The 21,692-nt window shown below is 32.2% G+C and overlaps 1 protein-coding gene across 6 annotated transcripts in view; it reads right to left on the bottom strand.

Annotated features, from left to right (window-relative positions):
- The window catches only part of LOC115989551 (putative disease resistance protein RGA3), a 105,518-nt gene that overhangs the window by 5,405 nt on the left and 78,421 nt on the right, over positions 1-21,692 (bottom strand). Inside the window, exons 1-7 of one of the 6 annotated variants that reach the window (XR_004091992.1) lie at positions 9,642-9,926; positions 9,467-9,515; positions 5,723-6,100; positions 2,532-2,829; positions 1,752-2,000; positions 934-1,090; positions 773-829 (exon numbers count right to left, since the gene is read on the bottom strand). The exons of 1 other annotated variant lie outside the window; for it this stretch is intronic. The gene's annotated coding sequence lies outside the window, so the exon portion shown is untranslated. Of the gene's footprint in view, positions 1-67; positions 114-215; positions 311-772; positions 830-933; positions 1,091-1,751; positions 2,001-2,531; positions 2,830-2,933; positions 3,022-5,722; positions 6,101-9,466; positions 9,516-9,641; positions 9,927-21,692 lie in introns of those variants that run through there. 4 more of the 6 variants (XR_004091994.1, XR_004091993.1, XR_004091996.1 and 1 more) reach the window with 4 other exon arrangements.

Genomic DNA, 21,692 nt, shown 5'->3' on the forward strand with positions numbered 1-21,692 from the left:
TACAAGAATCTAGTTGGTCCTCATACGGGAAAATTTATCTACTTTACTAAAGAAACAAAATACATACCTTCAAAATAAGGTTGATAAGAGGAAGAAATCAGACAATGCTAAGACTACAATGAAGCATTTGGAAAAAGCCAATCTTTTAGATCATTATCACTTCGGAACATTCAAAAACTAGGAACTTCTAGTAAAAGGATGTGTACAAAGCCTACCTGTAGTGCACAACACCATTCTCTATGCATACAACTTCAAACATGGGCTTAATGAGTCTCGTTTACGGTATGTAAACAGCAAGGACCTTTTTCTGTGGCCTGAATTATGAGTGGCAACCAGATTTCAATTATATGAGATTTAAACTTATGATTTCATTAGGAGATAAGGTAGATGTGATCTAAAACCCACCACAAATTATTCAAAGCGTCCCGGACTTCCAATATGTCTTTATCAATGGTTTTAGGAAGTCCATCCATAACAACTTTGAGAGCACGCCTTCTAGTTTCCTGCAAAGAAGAGTGCTCTTTTACACAAGTTTCAAATTTTTACTTATCATTTTGCAGAAGCTTCTTAGTATTACTTTATATATATATATATATATATATATATATAGTTACAACCTGGATGTCTCCATTGGAAACACCATGAGATGTTGAGCTAAAAGGCTCTTAATATTACACAACCCAGTCCTAACAAAATCAAGGATCCTAAAATAAACCAATTTCACCTCCACAGTACAACAAACCAATATTTGTGTTGAATCAAATTGCATTACCTCATATTAATATCACAGAAGTTCTTTCCAAGTCCCATCTACTCCACGAAAGTACAACTGCTAAGATGCAAGAGTTAACAATTACTAAACATATAAGTTGGAGTTGTTTCCCAAGGCAAAGACAACTATGTAAATTCAAGTCTTAAAGTTTAATGTCAAACATTATGCAACATGCTCTGCTCCTGAATTCTGCAGACAGCTTTGCAGATGCAACTGACCCCTCGAGATGTTCCAATCATGGTGCCAAAATCTTTTGCATAACCATTCCCTCTTGTGCAAGATGTGCTTTCCCAAATGACACATAGTTTGGAGTTCACCCTGCACAATAAAACAAGATGACGGAATGATAGAATGAAACACAAAGCATGAGCTGAGAAAATTTTGTCAAGCTTTGCAACTGAGATTATTTTGTGGTACCAAACGTGAATTCTAGTGAAACTTCTAGAATTACTACCCCTTAAAAAATGAAAATAAAAGATAAAAACTAAAAATCATATCTAGCAACGGATTTTTCTTTTCTTTTTTTATTAGTCATATCTAAGCAATGGATTTTGGACACATATCCTTTCTTATTGTACTTTTCCTCACAAAATTTGTAATCAGAAAAAATGACGGCCAACTGTCTTTTTACAAAACTAAATTATCTGCTTTGAAACTACTCAATCTTTAAGGTAAAGGTTAATTGCTTAGGAGAAAGAACTGACGTAAGACCACAACCCATTTGAAAAAAAAAATGTAATAGTTGGGAAAAATACAAACTCAGAAAAAAAAAAAAAAAAAAAAAAAAAACAAGGGGAGGTGGGGGTGGGGGGGAGTATATGAAGCATGATTAAACAGTTCTTGATTTTATTAGAAAGTTGAAAGGGCATAATGACAAGTGAAAGAATAGAGGCAAGAAATTATAATTTGCCTCAGCCGAAAGCAGAGAGAGAGAGAGAGAGAGAGAGAGTACATCTATGTGTAGTGTTTCTGTAATTACCTATATCATGAAGGAAATAAACCATAACCATAGAGGAAACTTGTTGAGTGAGGATAAGATTGAGGCAGCAAAGAAGTTGTATTAGACTATTAAGAAAATGTTATTCACTTCCACGAATGTTGCTCCATAAAAGAGTATCCAACTCTTTCTATCCAACTAACAAAGCCAAGGTATTTGTAATTTTTTCTTCTTGACCAGTGGTCACCTCTTATACTTCGCACTCTTCAATGTAAAGAATCACTTCAGCCTCTGAGACAAGAAACAAAACATACGATTTTCACATAAAACTTGATAACTTGCAAGCATCTAACCCTGTATCTATAAAACTTGATCATCAACAAAATCATTTTGGAGCCTAAAGAGCCCTTCTCTTTCATCATAATATTAGCATATAGATAAAAGATGCGAATTATCTAATTTTCCTTTCATGTGTCACATGGCAAGGTAGCTAGTTTAGCTACATCTTTGAATTGATAATGCAGATTTTTACCCCAAAAAAAAAAAAAAAAAAAAAAAAAAACCCTGTGCTATGTGATAGGATTTTAAAACTTTTAAAATAATATACTCAATGATATCCATTAAAAAATTACATGTATCACCAAATCAAATCAGATTGAATGAGGCCCAAGGAGCATGTAACACTTTTGCATTATGTCTGGACTAACTGAGAGTGAAACATACCTAAACCCTTGATAGGTTGGACATTATAGTTGTTAAAAATGTACAAAGAAGCAAATGCAACAATAGCAAAAAGGGGCTGAAAAAAACACAAGAAGTTACCTGTAGGAGAACTATAATCTAAGTGCCCATATTAAACCAAAAGTTGAACGGCCTTGATTCCATAATTTGGGGAATTTCTGGACTGGTCCACTTTTCTACTCTTCACCTTTTACTTTGTCATTCCAAAATTGCCAACTATGGATGGCATAAACAGACAAACAAACAACAGACTTTTATCTACTTATTCCCTCTGATCCCAGTGCTAACATTCCACTCTCTCCCTCTTTATTTGCATGAAACACTTCAATCCAAAGGACAAGAAAACCACATGCACTCCTCCGGATTCAAACTCTTGAACCTGTGACGTTAAAGCTAACGATTATGAGCTAAATCCTCATGCTAAATATTTATTCTAGAAATTTAATAGATAGAAGATTGCATAAGTTGCAAATTATCACATACCTTCCTGACCTTTCATTTGTCAGTATGTAATACAAAATGCAAGCCTTACTGCAATTTTAAAATGAAAAATAAGTTTCCAAACATGCATCCATACGCACAAATTTTCTCCAGCACAAAACATGCTTCCCTTCTCGTCGTCTATCTTCTTCTTGTTGTTGTTGTTGTTGGATTCTTCTTCTATTCCCAAAAATTCAACGCCCACCTTTTTCACTCTATCGGCACCACCGTATATCTCTAATGATTCGAGCAACAGCAGCTTCCCCAAAGGGGGCAAATGCTCTACGTTGTTAGTCAGATAGAGATGAAGTGTTTTCAATCCGGCTAAATTCCAACGAAGTTTCACAATCGACACTAAATCTCTCTAACGACATTTCACAATCGAGGAAGTTGGGCAGTGACTTTAGCTTTGGGCACCCATCAATTTTCAAAACCTGAAGACGTGGCATAATTAAAACTGATTCTGAAACACCACTTTCTCCCATCCCATCCCATTCTTCCCACTCGTCCATTCCCTCAAAACAGAGAGATTTCAAATTAGGGAATAAGATAAGTGATGATGTTGATGTTGATCCCTTCTCCTCATCCTTCTTCCTATTGGATTCTATTCCCAAAAATTCAACACCCACCTTTTTCATACTTTTCGCACCTTCTATCACTAATGATTCGAGGAAACGCAGCTTCCCCAGAGGAGGCAATTGCTCTAACTTACCCCATGACTCAAGCTTAAGCTTTTTCAAAATGGTCAAAGACATCACCCAATTAGGATACCCTGTACCCCCGTACCCATAAATCCATAAACTCTCCAACTCTGGATGTGGCTCCAACGCATTAAGAACTAATTCATCATTCTCCCCTCTTCTATTCTCAGCTCGCCCAAATCGCCCACCAAACCGTAATCTCAACTTACTGAGGTGTATCTTATTTTTTAGTTGTGCATTTTCAGCCTCTTGTACATCTGTTACGTTTTCCAGGCCTCCTATCTCAAGAGACCCTTTAAGGTGGACTAGATTCTTCAACTCTCCAAGTTTACATTCCCCAATATGGTTTATACCCCCTATTTTGAATTTCTCTAATGTTTTGAGAGAACTCAATCTTCCAATCCCTTTTGGAAAGGGTTCGGTCAATCCATCACACCCATCAATAAGAAGATGTCTTAATTTAATTAATTTACTCATTCCTTGGGGTAATTTCCTAATTTCACCACAATCACTAATATCCAAAGTTTGTAAATTACATAAATTACACAACATTTCAGGTAATTCTGTAATTTTATAATTATTTGATAAATCCAACAACCTTAAATGTATCAATTTTTCCACTTCATTTGGAAGTTTCTCAAAGTAACCTTTATTCAAATTCAATGACCGGAGGCATGTCAAATGCTGGAATAAATCAGATGAGAAGACCATTCTTCTAGAGTAAGGAGTTTGTAGAAAAAGAGTCCGTAGATTTTTTGCATTATAGATAGATACTGGAAATTGTGTTTCCTTAATAAATTTGAATGTCAAATGGCGAGCACTTTTCCAATCTATCTCCAACACTTTGTCAACATCAATTGTGAAGCATTCATTTTTTGTCATTGATAGGGCAAAGTCATGCACCATATCATGCATTTTGCATCTTATTATCTTATTATCATCATCATTGTTGTCTTTCTCAAAATCTTGGAAGAAGGAGTGCATAACTAATTTTTCAAAGTACATTTCTCCCATATCCTCCATATCATTTTTCAAGCCAGAATATCCTTGTGCCATCCATTGGTAGACCAACTCATTTCTAGAAAAGAGATAATCCTTTGGAAAGTTAGCACAATACAAGAAGCATTGTTTTATTGCTGACGGCAATTCATTATAACTAAATAATAATGGTCCTAAAACACCATTTTGAACATTTTCTAATTCCCATAAATTACTGTCCAAAATAGTCTTCCATTTTTGCCTACTTCTTTGGCTGCCCATGACACTCCCTAGAATCTTTGCAGCTAGTGGCAAGCCCTTACACTTATTTGCTAGTTCTCGACCAAGTTTTCCTAGTTGCTCATCGTCTTTGTCAACAGATGCCATTTGACTGCATATCAACCAGCTGTCTTCATTAGACAGTACGTCCAAATTCATGGTATAAGCACTACTTACCATCTTTGCAACTCCCTCCTTACGTGTGGTGATCAAAATTCTACTACCTTGGGCACCACATTGGAATGCGAGTTTGAATGGCTCCCAATCATTGGGTTTTTCAGACCACACATCATCTAAGACAAGAAAAAACTTCTTTCCTCTTATCAAATCACAAATTCTATTCACTAGATTTTGCAATTCGGTAATGTTAGGGGATTGACCTACAATAGATTCAACAATTGCCTTGGCAACCCTAATCTGATCAAAAGGATCAGAAACACATACCCATATTCGCATTTCAAAATGGGCCTGCACATCATCATTATTGTAAGCTAGTTGGGCAAGAGTCGTTTTTCCCATACCTCCCATGCCTATTAAGGAGATGACCTGGGGGCTCTTTTCTTCTTGACTATCCTTGCCCAAGAGGTTGATTACTAGCTCATTCCTTTCCCTATCACGACCACATATTTTAGACACATCAACACGGGAGATAGTTTTTGGTCGATCAACTACTGTAGTGCCCCCATACAATCGAAACCCATACCTGTCTCTCTCTTTGGAAAGGTCATCTAACTTTCCACTCAGTTCTTTTATCTTGTGAGCAATGTCGCCACGCATACCAAGATTATGAACTGGACGGAACCATGATAAAAGGGAAGGGATAGAAAGGCTTACCTTCCTCTTCTTCCGAGCATGAGAGCTTTCAGCATTCTCTTCTTCTTTTTCCTCTTCCTGGATCCCTGCTTTGATCAATTCAGTGTTCCACTCATCCAACACGTCGTCCATCAGGTAGAATATGTCTTTCAGCTTTCCTAACCAAAGCTTCACAGCTGCTTCGGTCATTTGTCTTTTCTCAGCATCTTCGAGCACCGCCTGAATCATTCGGAGATTGTCTTCGAGCTTCCGGACTTCTTCGTCAACACCCACGACCAACTCTATCTCTTGTTTTGCCTTCTCAGCAGCGATTGAAGTCAAATGCTCCAAGACAGCAGAAACTAGAACCCCGGCCATCCTTGCAGTTGGAGTTGGAAGTTTAATAGATAATAGAAGAAACTGTAAAAAGAGAACGCAAATTAGAGGTGGTACTGGTATTCTTCTTTCCTGCTTTTAAACCTGCAAAAAGAGTAATAGGAAAGGCCAAAGGATCCTCTACTGTTTGTCGGGTAGTAAAATTAAAATTATCTATCAATGCACTTTTTTTTTTAGAATCACTTGCATCTACAGTTCCATCGACCTTTATTTAATTTTTGTTACAGCTAAGTCACCTAACTTCTTAAAAAAAAAAAAAAACTTCTTAAAAAGTTAGATGGAACAATAGCAGCAAATTCTATGGTAATAAGTTAATAATTAATATATATGGTTTACCAAAAAAGAAACTACTGTAATATATATGGATATAAATTACAATCTCCAAAATTGATTTGGGCAGCCATAACCATAAAAGCCATAAATTTGATTTTTTGATGTTCATGATCAAGTTTTATTTAAAAACCATGCATTGCTGAAGGCTAGACTATCTACTTTTTCCCACTAAAACTCTTTCACATTTTAAATTTACAAGCAATTACTATCCAAAATTGCAAAATACTAATTTTAAGAAACCAATATAAAATTAATACTAAACATACAAAATTTTTTACAATAGTTGAATTGAAAAGTTTTTATTGGTTTTCATCTAAGAACATTACCTACTAACAATTTATCACATCAATAGTTGTGAAATTTTTGTGTCTCTAGAGTTATTGGTTTATATTTATCTAGCTCTATGGGATCTATATAGACCATACTATACTCTATAATCTAAGAGCATTCACATCAATGGTGCTAGAAAATTTAACTTTCAGCCCTCAAAATAAATATTTTATTTATTTTAACATCTCACTTAACAATATACCATATATCTCATTTTTTTACTTTAACACATTACCTATTGAAATAATACTAGCTTCTAAGCACGCGAGAGGGTCTTCTATTTTTTGTGAAAAAATTAATAATTTGCATTTATTATAATTTGAGATTACAACATTTCTCAATCACAACAAAAAAACCTAAGAGTGTGATGAGTACTATGTGTTTGCATGTGAAATAATTTTTCATTACACCCTAGGTTTTTTTGTTGTGATTAAAAAATGTTGTAATTCCAAATTACAATATATACAAATTATTAACTTTTTCCCCAAAAAAAATATAAGAGTCTAAGGCTAGTTTTATTTATAACAATTATCAAGTTGTATTTAATCCTAAAATGTAGTACGTTTTAATCCAAAAATTTAGCCATGTACTACATACCCATAACAAAAAGTTAAAAAGTGCTTATATTTAAAATTTAGCAACCAACATTTTTTTTTTTAGGTTTTGTTTGGGAGTTCATAAGGGAATGGAATGAAATGATCATAAGAGAATGGAAAGGAATGAAATCAAATTGAATGTATTTAAGTAAGGGAAAGGAATAGAAAAGAATTGAATGGAATAGAATTAAGTAACCTTGATTGGATGTTTTAAAATAAGTGAATGGAAAGGAATGAAAATGAATGGAATGTAAATAATCTTTTTTAGGAGTAACATGGAGGGAATAAAATGAAATCATTTTATGATAATAAATTGTTGAATATATAGGAGTATTTTAGGAGTTTTAGTAAAAGAATCATTAAATCTAATTTCATTCCCTCTCATTCCTCCCAATTTCAGGAAAAATGAAAATTTGAGATTTAAAGGGAATAGAGAGGAATAAGTGTTCCCTCCTACCTATTCCATTTCCCCCCCACTTAAACTCCCAAACAAGGGAATGGACTTTCCATTCCCTCCATTAAAACTCCCAAACAAGGAAAGAAAGAATATTCTAAAATTATTATTTTCATTTTTTTCCATTCCATTTCATTCCCTCCTCCCAAACGAGGCCTAACGGTAAAAGACTCAAAAAAAAAAAAAAATTTTGTTATAGTTTTTTTTTTGGATAAGGAAAGGCTCTAGATGTGCATCCACATTTTTTTTCCCCCTTTTTAATGGTTATCAAGTAGTATTTAATCCTAAAATTTAGCCATGTACTAAATATCCATAACAAAAAGTTAAAAATAGCTTAGATTTACAATTTAGCAACTACCATTTTTTTTTTCTTTTATGGTAAAAGGCTCAAATTTTTGTTGTTTTAGGTTTTTTTTTTTTTTTTTTTTTTTTTTTGAGTTAAGGAAAGGCTCAGATGTGCATCCACGTTTTTTTCTTTTTAGTGGTGTTGCTGTTGTTATTTTATTTAGGACAGATATCATGTTGTATTTAATCCTAAAATGTTTGTGTTTTAATTCTAAAATTTATCCATGTACTATAAATCCATAACAAAAAGTTAAAAGAGCTTTTATATTTAAAATTTAGCAACTAACATTTTTTTTTCTTTCACGGTAAAAGGCTCAATTTTAATCCTAAAAGTTAGCCACTTACTACACATTCATAACAAAAGTTAAAAAGAATTTAAATTTCAAATATATTTCTTTTACAGTAAAAGGCTCAATTTTAATCCTAAAATGTAGTGTTTTAATCCTAAAAGTTAGCCACTTACTACAAATCCATTAAAAAAACCTTTAAAATTGAGAAAGGGTACATAACATTTTTGATGGAGTAATATATTAATATTTATAAAAAAAAGGTAAATTGAATTTCACATAAAATTATACAAATGATAAATATAATTTATGTTACAAAAGAAATTTTTTTATGATAATTCTTAGATAACAACCACTTCATGTGAGGTTTGAATTATACAATAATTCTTGTAAAGTCTCTCCCTCGATCTTATCTAATATTTCATTCCAATACCTCTTTAATGCAATCCAATAAATTTGTGCATACGTCAACTTGAGAAATAAAAAAGTTAGAGAAAAAAAAAGAAACTTTAATAAAATATATATATATATATATAATTAAAAAAAAGAGTTTGTGTTTGTTTTAAATTGAGAAACCAATTAAGTAGCATAATCCCCTCAAAAAATTCCTATAAAAAAATTAAAAAAAATAAAAACACTAAACCAAGTAGTAGGTGTGTTATGTCATGTTATTTTACAAAGAAAGTAAATTCATATATAAAAAAAGATCCATGCCAGTATTTATTGATTGGATTAATAATGATGAATGGATAGCACTATAGCAAGAAAATTTTGTTCTTATGGATCACATTGTAACATGCTATTGATAAAATAGGATTACACTAGAGGTGAGTTTTAGTTTGTCACGTTATTTTACAAAGAGAAGCATAAATTCCCACTATATAAGAAAAGAAAAGAAGAGTAAATTTCTTTAATTAAAAAAAAAAAAAAACCAAACCAAACCAAGCCACGTAATCCTCTAAAAAAAAAGCATAAATTCCAAAAAAACCCAAAAAAAAAAGTTTGTGTTTAATTCTAGGCCAAAACTAAAAGAAAGAACCCTTACCAATATCTTTTTTCAAGGACTCAGTTCAAGCACAAACACCCTTGAATCCCTAATTACATTGACCCACAGGTAAGTACTCCTCAAATTATGAATACTTGGCTGCCATGGCAGGTAAGAACTCAAAGAAAGTCAATGATAAACAAAAGAAAAGAAAAGAAAACAAAGAGGAACTTACAAAAGATAAAACCTGAAAATTGTTGCAGCCTTTGATATTACCTGTTTAAATTGTTTAGAAACTAAATCCGAAAGTAAAAGAAAAAGAAAAGAGGATGTAGAGTTAAACTGAATGTCTTCAAGAAGAAGAATAAGGGATAGAAAAAGAGGTGATACTGATATTTTTCTTTCCTGCTTTATTAATGAACCGGAAGGACCAAAGATTCCCAATTTCCCACATGGGCACTCAACATGATTAAAGCCAAATTATGTGGGGGACAAAGAAAAGCACAGCCCATGAGTGAGAGAGAAAGCAAAGAAGAAAGGGGGAAAAATAATTAAAGGAAAAGCCAAACGACCTTCTGCTGTTTCCTGTTTGTTAGGCTCAGGCTTTGTTGGCTGTTGTTATTGTGTTAACACATGAAGAAATCTATGTAAGAATCAAATTTGCTATGAAAACTTACTTCACAATAATAATATAAATGCCCACCCAGATGGTAGGTTATGATTGGTGGATGGTTGTTTTTATAGGAATCTATCAATGACACCTCTTTTTATTTTTTTTACTTTTTTATTTTTTTGTCATTCACAACAACTTGCTAACACAATAAATTGTGGAAAAAAAAATCTATACACATTGATTCTTGTCTTGATAGAATATTTATGCTTCTAGTTATAGTGATCACGCAAGGTCATGTCAACCCTAACACAATTTATTTATTAAACAGGTTATGTGAGTCATGTTGTGTCAACCTATTTAATAAACACACTATGTAAAGATCGAGTGATTCTAACATGATTAATAAATTTATCATATTTTTATTGACCTATAAAGTCGAATACTCGTAAACAATCACCACATGTGAACATGAATTGCCATCATTACAAAAAACAATAAAATTATGTGAAAAAGAGGAAGGTAAATTAGTTGATAAAAGGGAAAACAAATATTAGGAAATACTGACTTCTTCTTCTTACAAAAAAAAAATAAATAAATACAACTTCTTGTATACACACCCGTGAAAATAATGAATAATCACGAATTCGAAGAGTTAAAAAATATATTTTTTTTTAAATAAAAAAATAAAAAAATTCTACTCACCGGACCGGCTCAAAACAGTTTATCATTATGTGGGGAAAGATTATCGTTGCTATTTAATTTTCAGCAACTTGCGTTCACAAATGTAACTGATGATATAGATGGTTCAATTCCTTATTATCAAAAATAATTGGCCACTCACGTGATTATCATAATTCATGGTGATTCACATGATCATAAAGAAAAAGTAACCGAATTGATACTTATCATTATACCCACTATCCAAGTGAGAAAATGACTTTTTTCAATTCCCACCTAAAGTCTCTTTTTTTCCACTATCAGATTCAATTATGCGCTCACTACGTAGAAAGGTCCCACTCTATATGTTTGTTTGTTTGTCCGTTTTTATAGAATTCGAAGAAAATGGTCTCATCCTTTGGCCTCGTCAAATTGAAACTCATCTTCTAGACCCACCATGTGCAAAAAAGCTTACCCACTTGCGTTTACTGTTAAATATACGGACCGACCTTTGTTTCTTTTTTGTCACACCTAACTTTCTATGGTATGTGCAAACTTTAATCAAAACCCTTGCATTCCTTGCTTAACACTAGAATATCTTTATGAATACATTTTCTAGCAAACCTCAAGGCCAAACCCTTTCAAATTTTAATTTTACAAGCAATTACAATCCCAAATTGTGAAATACTAATTTTAAGAGGCTAATGTGAAAGTACATGGCTCGAACATGTTCTGATATATAATATATAATTTTAATTTTGTTTTGAAATCACTTCTATTATTTTTTTTGTTTTCCTTCTATGCCAAAACACACGCTATGTACGGGTTGGCATCCATCACATATATAGGAGGGACCGCCCTTCACTATCTATCGCAAAGGAATAAGATCTGATTGATTATCAGAAATAGCAAAATCAAAAAGAAGAGGATGCTCCACCACTTTGCCTCCTGTTATGTCTTTAAAAGTCTAGTCTACTCTCTCTCTCTCTCTCTCTCTCTCAAATACATTTTCGAAAAGATTTTCACTGGATATTCACAATTCACACTCTCTGTCCTCCCAGTTAACTTTTCTCTCTCTCACTCTCATTTGCGATCATTATAATAACACATGTACACTAACTATTTTGACTATCTAATCAATAAAAAAGCGTGTTCATAATAGTAAAAAGACATTACTTACACAATTAAGATACTTCTACCAAACCATAGAAACCTAGTTTAACCATAGGCCAATAGTTGTTGCATTGTTTCACAAACTGTTATTCAGTATTAAATTCGCCTTATTTTTGAACTAAACTGCAACTTAAAATCACAATTTTGAACTTAAAAATCATAATTTCAAGTCATGTTTTAAGTTCAAAAATGAGGAGGTGTAAAACCACACGTAATAATTTGTGTATAATAAATACATCTCTTAATCATATTACATAACAATTAAGCTGGGTGAAACCATCTTTTATACATGTGTTAGATGTTGAAGTTGTCAGTTATAGACTATACATTATCAATAATCCAACTTTAACTAATGATATTATATATGAGTTACTTTATTGGTGATTGACTGATTGTCATGACTCAACTCTCTCACAATGTGCTTCCTCATTCATACTGGGAAGCTATAAAAAATAGGGTATTATTAATTGTTTTAAAATTCGATTCTACCGATCATGATTGATATTTCACTATTTTCTTTTCATATATCAGAAATGTGTCATGCATGGCATTTGTTTATTGGATGCCATTTCTAACCAACAACAAAAAAATCCATGTCCGTACCCATGATTGCTCTGAGTTAATAAATAGCTTCGCACTCGCCCTCTAGCCTCTAGTGTCCTTTCCTTGAATTATTTATTTTTTTTTTTTTTTGAGAAGTCTTTCCTTGAATTATTGGTTGTGAATGGACCCAACTGCTCATAGCAAAAAAAAAAAGAATGGACCCAACTGCTTCTGCATAAATAATATCAGAACTACGTAGTTTCAATTTCTACTGGTCAAGTTTGTCGCCTACAATAACAACAAATATTTAAAAGTCATGGCCAAAAGAAAATACAGTAAAAAGAAAAAGTGAGCGTTTTGGATCCAGCGACTTTTAAAAGAAAATTCAGTAAAAAGAAAAAGTGAGCGTTTGGGTTCAGAGTTCCTTCTGAATCCCACGTCCGTTTCCTTTTTTTTTTTCTTTCACGCGTTTAAAGTAATAAAATTTAGGGTAAATTTCAGAAAACTACCCTGAGGTTTGGGAAAATACCACTCAGGTCCAACACATTTCAAAATTGACCAATTAGGTCCCTAAAAGACATATTAGTCCCTAATACCCTTAACACCGTTAAACCCTCCGTCATTTTTCTTTCCCTCACTCAGAATTCTCTCTAGTCTCTTCTCTCTGGTTCCTCTCCCTCTTTCAATCCCAGCCAAAGCCATAACAAAAAAAACCCAAATCTTACACAAAACTATATCGTCTCTACACTCTCGTAAATGCTGACCGTCGATTCCCTCCTATCAGCACCAATCACCGCCTTGATCAACCCGATGAGCCCCTTGTCGTCACACTGGATCCCACCACCACCACAATCTGTCTCTAAGTCACAGATCAGATGGTTGAGATCTTCCACCATTCTGTTCCTGGCGAGAGCGGGGGCCACGTCGGCGTAGAGAGACAAGTCCGGATTTTTGTATTCAGATCGGACGGCGGAGAAGGCGTGGAGAGCGAGGGCACAGTGGTCTTGGCGTAGGAGCTCACGTAGGGTAGCGAGGAGGTCGGATTTGAGGAGGCGAGAGAGGATGGGGGAGTAATCGAGTGTGGTGGAGGAGGACTTGTGAGCTCACTTGATGGTTTGGATGGTGTTGATGGCTATCCAAATCTTACCCCAAATCCCACCGTGTGACCCCAGCTTCAATAATCAGTGGATCTTTGTGTTGTTTCTTGTTTTGGAGCTGTTTTTGGATCTGGGTTTTTGTTTTTACATCTTATTTTTGGCTTTTAAGTGTGCAAATGATTAATCTTTGAATTGTGTCAAATGAGTTTTCTTCTTTTCTTCAAAGGGTTTCTATATCTTTTTGGCTTTGAGTTTTGTGGTAAGATTTGGGTTTTTTTGTTATGGCTTTGGCTGAGATTGAAAGAGGGACAGGAACTAGAGAGAAGAGACTCATAATTCTGAGTGAGGGAAAGAAAAATGACGGAGGGTTTAACGGTGTTAAGGGTATTAGGGACTAATATGTCTTTTAGGGACCTAATTGGTCAATTTTGAAATGTGTTGGACCTGAGCGGTATTTCCCCAAACCTCAGGGTAGTTTTCTGGAATTTACCCTAAAATTTATTATTTATGAGATAAATTTTACTATTAATATACTGTTCTGTTATTGTTTATGCACTGTTTATCATTGTAGCTGCATTGTTCATATATTAAAAAATATTAAAAATGAGTTTTACGGTACTATTTATATATTTAAAAATTATTTTACTATAATGTTTTCAATTTTTAGTTCTAACAACAATAAATTCAAACTAAATGGATCCAAAGTAATTGAACACTTTTACATTACATTACAACCCGCTACCCAAGTGATATACATTGCGTTTGTGGCGTTTGCGTTTTGCTGAATTTTTCATTTTTTTTTTATTTTTTTTTTTTCAGTGCTGATGAACGGTAATCGATACTGTTCATCCACGTGAAGACTATGCATGGAAGACAAACTTACTGTTTATGAATCACAACCATTTTATTAAAAAAATATTAAAAATAGGTTCTAAGATATTATTTATATATTTAAAAATTATTTTACTACCATATTTTTAGTTTTTAATTTTAGTAAAAATAAGTTATAACTAAACAAATACTTAGTAAGAAAATAAAAAATTTCACGACTGTAGAATAATAAGTGTGGAAATTCATTTTTCTTGGCGGTGGTTGAAGAAAAGCTAGGATATATCAGTGACTGTGAATTGTGAACTGATACTGCACCGCGTGGACTTCATTGGCCAGAGTAGGCCCTCAGGCTTTTGAGATATTGGATTCCAAAGGGCAATAAATGCTTTGCTCACTGCTCACTGCTCACTGCTCACTGCATAGGGTACGTTTGCTTTTTTCACTTATTGGTTAGGTGGGGCTCAATTATTTTGAGTTTTACACCCCCACCACCACCATCCACAATGGAGAAAATTTGCAGGCTAGCATAGTATTCATGGGAAATTTGCATGCTAGCATGACGAGGGAAAAGAATATAATAAGTTAACATGTGTATGAAAGAATTTTGAGAACTAATATTTCGAGTCTTATAAGCTCAATTTCAGTCTAAAACTTGAGATTTAAAAACTCGATTCTCATTTGCTAAGTTAGAAGTATTAATTAAAATGTTGCTGAGGTATTTAAAAATGCCAAATAATTATTTTTAATGATATTTTAATAGTCACGTTAGTGTTATATCAACAAGTAGGATACTCTGTCTGTCACGTAGAAGGTTTTTGTTAGTGAGTTGATAATAGGGACCATTTTAAAACCGATTTTTTTTTAGAAACCATATTAGCAATGGAATTAATTTTGAGACCAAAATATAGGGACCAAAAGTACATTTTCGTGAAAGAAAAAGAAACTATAGTCCAAAATAAATAAAGTTTATGACTTTGTAGTATGTGGGGAAATTTAATTTTACTTGTCGGTGGGTTAGAGAGAAAAGATTAGTATGAACTGGGATCTGATCAAGTTTGGTGTGGTCTTCATCTGCCAAAGTTGGCCTCAAGTTTTTTAGATAGTGACGTTGTGGTCTTCATCTGAATGTTGGACTAACTTTTAAAAAATTTGAGTGCTACTTAATCCATTATAAAGTAGTATATATCCAAGACTACAAAATGAATACAAATTTGAACCATTTGTATTTAGAGTGAGTGAGCAATAACCATTTAGAAAATATTCATTCTTATATTGTTGTGTTAACTTATTACCATGGTGTACATGGTTAGTGTGGGGATGAAGGCCCTAAATCATGTATTGGGCTTTGGGTTTTATTTGGGGCAATTGACAAGTCCGAGGAGAGAAAACAGGTTACTAAAGGAACTCTTGATTAAGGTCTCATAAACAGGGAACATGTGAGAAGTAGCTTAAATGCATAACTCTAACAATTAGAGGGCCCCTCCGAAAGACCCTAGAAACAGGAATGTGCCACATGAACATACGGGGAAGGAGGAAATACAAAATATCTAAAGAAAAACGGCTACCACCACATTAAATGCATTATAGCTACTTTTCTGGCCACATTTATGTGGAGAAGACCTCTGAACAATGTTGCCTTGACTACCACAACTCACAGAAGATTGAAGGGAGGTGTCTGATGGGACGGGCACTCAAGTGAGAACTCAGATGATTAACAAGTGTAGGATCAAGATGACCCAAATAGGACTATACAATGGGAGAGATCCCCATGAAATGGGGATCGAGAGAAGGGGAGATAAAACACTGTAGCAATCACAATTATCTAAAAGAGTTTAATGATGATGAATATACAAGAACTATGGTCTCCTCAGATTGAAAGTCCATTGATGTCAATATCTCTAATTCGTGCTTAATTGTCATTTATTCCCATACTAGTCGTTGTCCAACTTATTAAAACGCTGTTCTTCTACTCACTCTCTACAAATTCATTGCATCGGGCTCATTGGACCAAAACCCATACATTTTGGGCTTGGCCCCCAAATCAAGTCCCTACAGTTAGAAGCATTGTTCTTTGCGCTATATTGTTAATTTAGAACGTTAAGTATGTTTTGGGTGTTGGAACATGTAGAGTCTGTTTAGTAGAGAAGTTTGAGTAATCTTGTTTAGGTATTTTTGATATACGTATGAGTGAAAAAATGTGTTGAAATGTGTGTAAAGTTGTTTAAAATGTGAAAATGTGTGTTAAAATTTGCTCACCAAATAGGGATGTAATTTTGAAATTTGGAGTTTCAAGTTTGTCTATGTATTAGTAATTTGTAACGTAGTAGTTATTACCTATTATAATTAATTTTTGTTATATTTTTTCTTTAACATATCTTGATAATTAGATATAGCCTGCAGCGATTTTTGATCCTCAATTCAATCCTACAATCCGATCCACGTGATTCTCTCTCATCCTATGTTAGATTTTGATTTTGAAAATCGTGATGTGAATTGATGGTGGACTAAACCAAAGTTGGACTTTAGATTTAAAATAGTGGATTGCAGTAAATGAAGATGGGCTACCTTTGAAAATTTGTACTGGAATACAATTATATTGCCTTTGCTTTCTCCAACTATTGGTGTCGATTTTGCTTTTTAGTTCAGTTAGAGATACTTCATAACATATTTAAAACATGATAGAAGTAACATTATTTTTATAAGCTTTATCGTTAATATCATTTTTATTATTTACTAATTACAACAAGCGACATTAATAGTTTGAAAAAATATTGTAAGCCTAGACTAAGTTTTGGAGTATTAAATGAATTGGCATCTTTACATACACAAAGTAACTGGGTGTTTAAGGGAGAAAACAATTTGACCTACGGTATTGCATCATATTATAATTATCTCTTAAAAAAAAGCAAAGGATTAGGTTATTTATTTATTTTATCATTTTAATAAATAAATAACCTACTTTTTCTAGGTGCACTATATTTTTGTTAACTTATAGTAAATAATCAAATAAAAGTTTCAGAAAAAATTATTAAAATGCACATGAAACCTTTTAAACTTCTTCGGTTCTTCCAAGTGACAATTAATGCTTATTACATTGCAATATCAAGGAAGTTACCGTGTGAAACCTTGAAAGAAGTCATTGAACTTTCGAAGAACCAAACCGGTCATTACGGTCAAACATTTCATGTTTGAGCTTTCCAAGCAAAATGGTAGACAATAAGTTTATAATCACAAAAATTTTCACAAAAAATATTTTAAAATGTTGAAACAACCAGTTGTCAATAAATATCCATAATAATCCGAAAAAAAATAATAATGGAATAAAGTTTACCCAGAACATCATTAAATGATATAAAATAAATAATAAAAAAGAAGTATAGAATAGTGCATTATAAAAAAGATCAGGACTTCTTCCCCCCCACCCCAAAGAAAAAACAAAAGCATGACTTGGGGGGCCAAAATGGCCCTATACCACCTTTTTTTGAAATTTTTAGCAACAAAACACTGTTTTGGAAATAAATGGCAAAGTACCACTTTTTTCAGAACTCGAGTTTCAGAAACTCGAGTTCCTCAAAAAAATTATGTGGTACTCGAGCTTGGTAAACTCGAGTACCATTTACACAATACTCGAGTATACCAAACTCGAGTACATTTTATAAATAAATAATATAAAAAAAAAATTTACACAGTACTCGAGTTTGGTAAACTCGAGTACTGTGTAAATTTTTTTTTTTTTTTTCTTTCTGTTTTGTTTTGTTTTTTTGTTTGGGGATATACAAAAAATAAATATAAAGATAAAAATAAGTATTCGAATATACAAAAATAACAAAAAAAAAAAAAAAAAAAAAAAAAATTTACACTGTACTGTGTAAGCAGATTTGAATATACAGTAAATATGATGTGTAGAGAGAAAATTTTATTAATGTAGAAACAGATTTTATCAAAGCAAAAAAATATATTCGATTATTGTGAAATTCAAACATGAAAAAGCATTCAGATTTGGCGTTTAAATTTAGAAAACACGATTTCACTTGGTGTTTTATGAGAAAACAGTGAAAATTTTTTTAAATAGTGAACAGAAAATAATTTATGCAAAAAAGAGAGCGAATAATTTCATAAATAATGCTGAACAAAAAATAATTTTATGCAAAATCGTAGAATTTGTTTATACGGAAAATAGTGAACAATTTTAATTAATGTAAAAATTAAATTCATATTTCGAAATTAAAATCTCTATATTTTACAATGCTTCTATTTAAATAAATAAAATTCTTATTTTTATCTTTATATTTATTTTTTGTATATCCCCAAACAAAAAAACAAAACAAAACAGGAAAAAAAAAAAAAAAAAATTACACAGTACTCGAGTTTAACAAACTCGAGTACTGTGTAAATTTTTTTTTTTATATTATTTATTTATAAAATGTACTCGAGTTTGGTATACTCGAGTATTGTGTAAATGGTACTCGAGTTTACCAAGCTCGAGTACCACATAATTTTTTTGACGAACTCGAGTTTCTGAAACTCGAGTTCTGGAAAAAGTGGTACTTTGCCATTTATTTCCGAAACAGTGTTTTGTTGCTAAAAATTTCAAAAAAAGGTGGTATAGGGCCATTTTGGCCTGACTTGGGGAAATATGGAATAGTGGAGTCAAGTGGGCCATATAACCGAAAGCAGGGCTAGCCTAAAAATATATACATTCGCTACGTCATTTTCCGACGAACTTTCGTTTAACTTTAACGTGGGGCCTCGAGCTTTTAATCTCCTCTTTGGTCCCTTCTTTGAAATTGTGGAATAAAATCCATAAAATTTTACATAAAAAATAGGTTTATTAATTAAATGGTAAATAACATCTAATTTGAGAAAAATTTTATATGTATTAAAAATATAGAAAATATATAATTTAATAGTTAAAATTTTAAATTTTACATTAAATACAAAGATATACATAGAATTAGGTTACGTCTTTTGGTATTGACTTAAAAAATCAGTTTTTTTAATTATTTATTTTATTTTTGCTACTATTCAAATTATTTTTACTGTAATTCATAGATTTTATTGCACTTTTTAGTATTATTTGTAAATTTCATTGTACTATTTTAATTATTTTTTTATTTTATCTATAGTATTTTTAATAAAAAAATTTCAGTTTCAATTAAATAAACTATTCAAGAAGTGTTTGGCTTCAGATAAGAAAATATTTCATTTTTCTCTTCATCTTGGTCCACAGTCCACTAGTACTAGAACTTTAAAAAGTTCATTACTTTGTAAAGAATCCAAGAAATTCACCTTGGGCATTGTAAATAAGTAGAGAAATTCACTTTGTAAATAGATCAGTGTAAACTGATGTCGGATGGTCTAGATTTTAGGTTGGTTTAGAAACAACTAAATTAGTTGAAATGAAAAACCTTTTGTTAAAAGTGTTAAAAAAAGTTAATTGAATAATAAGACCCATAAATAATAAAAAATACTATATTTACAACATTTTTATAATATTTTCACAACAAATTTTAAGTGATAAATTGTTATGGGTTGTTATTATTGGGGCAAAAAAATAATTTTAATAGTAAATTTAAATTTGAACCAATAACAACTAATCATATATAATTTATTGTAAAAATATTATAGATGTAACTATTCTCATAAATAATATTAAAAATAAAAAGTATAATAAAATTTATAAATAATAGTAAAGGAAACTAAAAACTAAAGACCTGTTTGATAAAAAAAGTTTAAATGGTATTATTGGTAATTTTTTGAAATATATATTAATAAAAAAATGTATAACATTATTCAAAAACTAAAAATAAATATTTGAAATACCCTACTAAATATTTGGGTGGCGTTTGGGTGGTGTTTGGGTTGGCGTTGGGTGGTTGGATTTAGGTCCGGTGGTTGGATTTAGGTCCGGTGGTTGGCGTTGGATTTTTTTGAATCGGTGTGGATCGTGGCGGGTCGTGGTGGGTTGTGGTGGCTCTGGGGCTGAGGATCAGCGGGTTTGGAGTTTTGGGTTAATCTATGGGTTTGATTTTGATTTTAATTTTGTTAATCTATGGGTTTCTGGGTTTGGATGGCCATGAGTTTGTGGTTGGTGTTTCTGGGGTTTCAAGAAAACGAATAGTTTGGGTATGTTCTTCGTGGTGGTGGTAGCAGCAGTTGGTTGCAGAGGTTATTTGGGTATTGAGTTTTTGTTTTTATTTGGGTTTAAGGATATATTATTTTATTGTGTAAAAATATTATTTTAATAAGTAGGATAGGAAAATAAAAGTTGGGATGTTAGGTATATTAAAAAATGGTATGGTATAAATAATAAAGTAGTTTTTTGAGATGGTAAAATAAGATAGGATTTGAGATCCGGATGTGGATGCTCTAAACAGGCTCTAAATAAGCAAGAGGAAATAACCTCATAACAATTGCCAAACTCGGTTGGCTCTGCTTTTTAGATTACAGGGTGGATTCCAGTGTGAACTGGTGATGTACAATGTGGACTCTTTCATTGACATTGACTAGAAGAGGCCTTGCTTTTGAGATATCAGAACGTGGGCTGCCAATTGCCAAACTCGGCTGGCTCTGCGTTTCGTTTTAGATTACAGGGTGGATTCCAGTGTGAACTGTTGATGTACAATGTGAACTCATTCATTGATGTTGACCAGAGGAGGCCTTGCTTTTGAGATATCAGAACGTGGGCCCTCAACTTCTTTATTGCTTGCACTTTGAGGCTTTGAGCTACTAGACTATTTGCTATTTGGTTCCTCCTCAATAATCAACCATTTCACCATCTACCTACGTACTCTTTTACAGCAAAAATTATTTCAAGTACGGCCTATTTTTTTATAAAAAAATTTTTACAAAAATTTGTTATTTTATTTTTTTATCTCTACAAATATATTATTTTATTATTATTTTTTTGTTTGATTAATATTTTTTTAAGATAAACTATATTTTTTTAACTTTTGTTGCAGTGTATTATATTTTCCTAAAATACAACTAAACTTTATAAATTTCAAATGTATTATTTAAGTTTTTCATCTCTTAAAGAATAAGTATATTATCATAGTAATCAAAACTCATCACAAAATCATAATGTTATCTTAACCAAAAATTAAAATGAAACTAAAGGAATAAAAGATAAACTTTATAATAATTTATTACTCAAACAATGGGTAAACATATTCAAATTCATAATCATGTAGATTGTGTTTTGATATAAACTCAAATTCCTATTTTCAAAATAAAATTAAATATTAATCCAAACCAAAATTCAATTAAAGCTATAAAATGAAGGGAGAAGACTCTGTAATGGGAAATGAAAGAAACATAATACCAAAACACAATCTAAAAAATAATATATGACATGTTGGATGAGGTGGCG

This window comes from Quercus lobata, chromosome 5 (genome assembly GCF_001633185.2).
Source record: "Quercus lobata isolate SW786 chromosome 5, ValleyOak3.0 Primary Assembly, whole genome shotgun sequence".
NCBI lineage: Eukaryota > Viridiplantae > Streptophyta > Magnoliopsida > Fagales > Fagaceae > Quercus > Quercus lobata.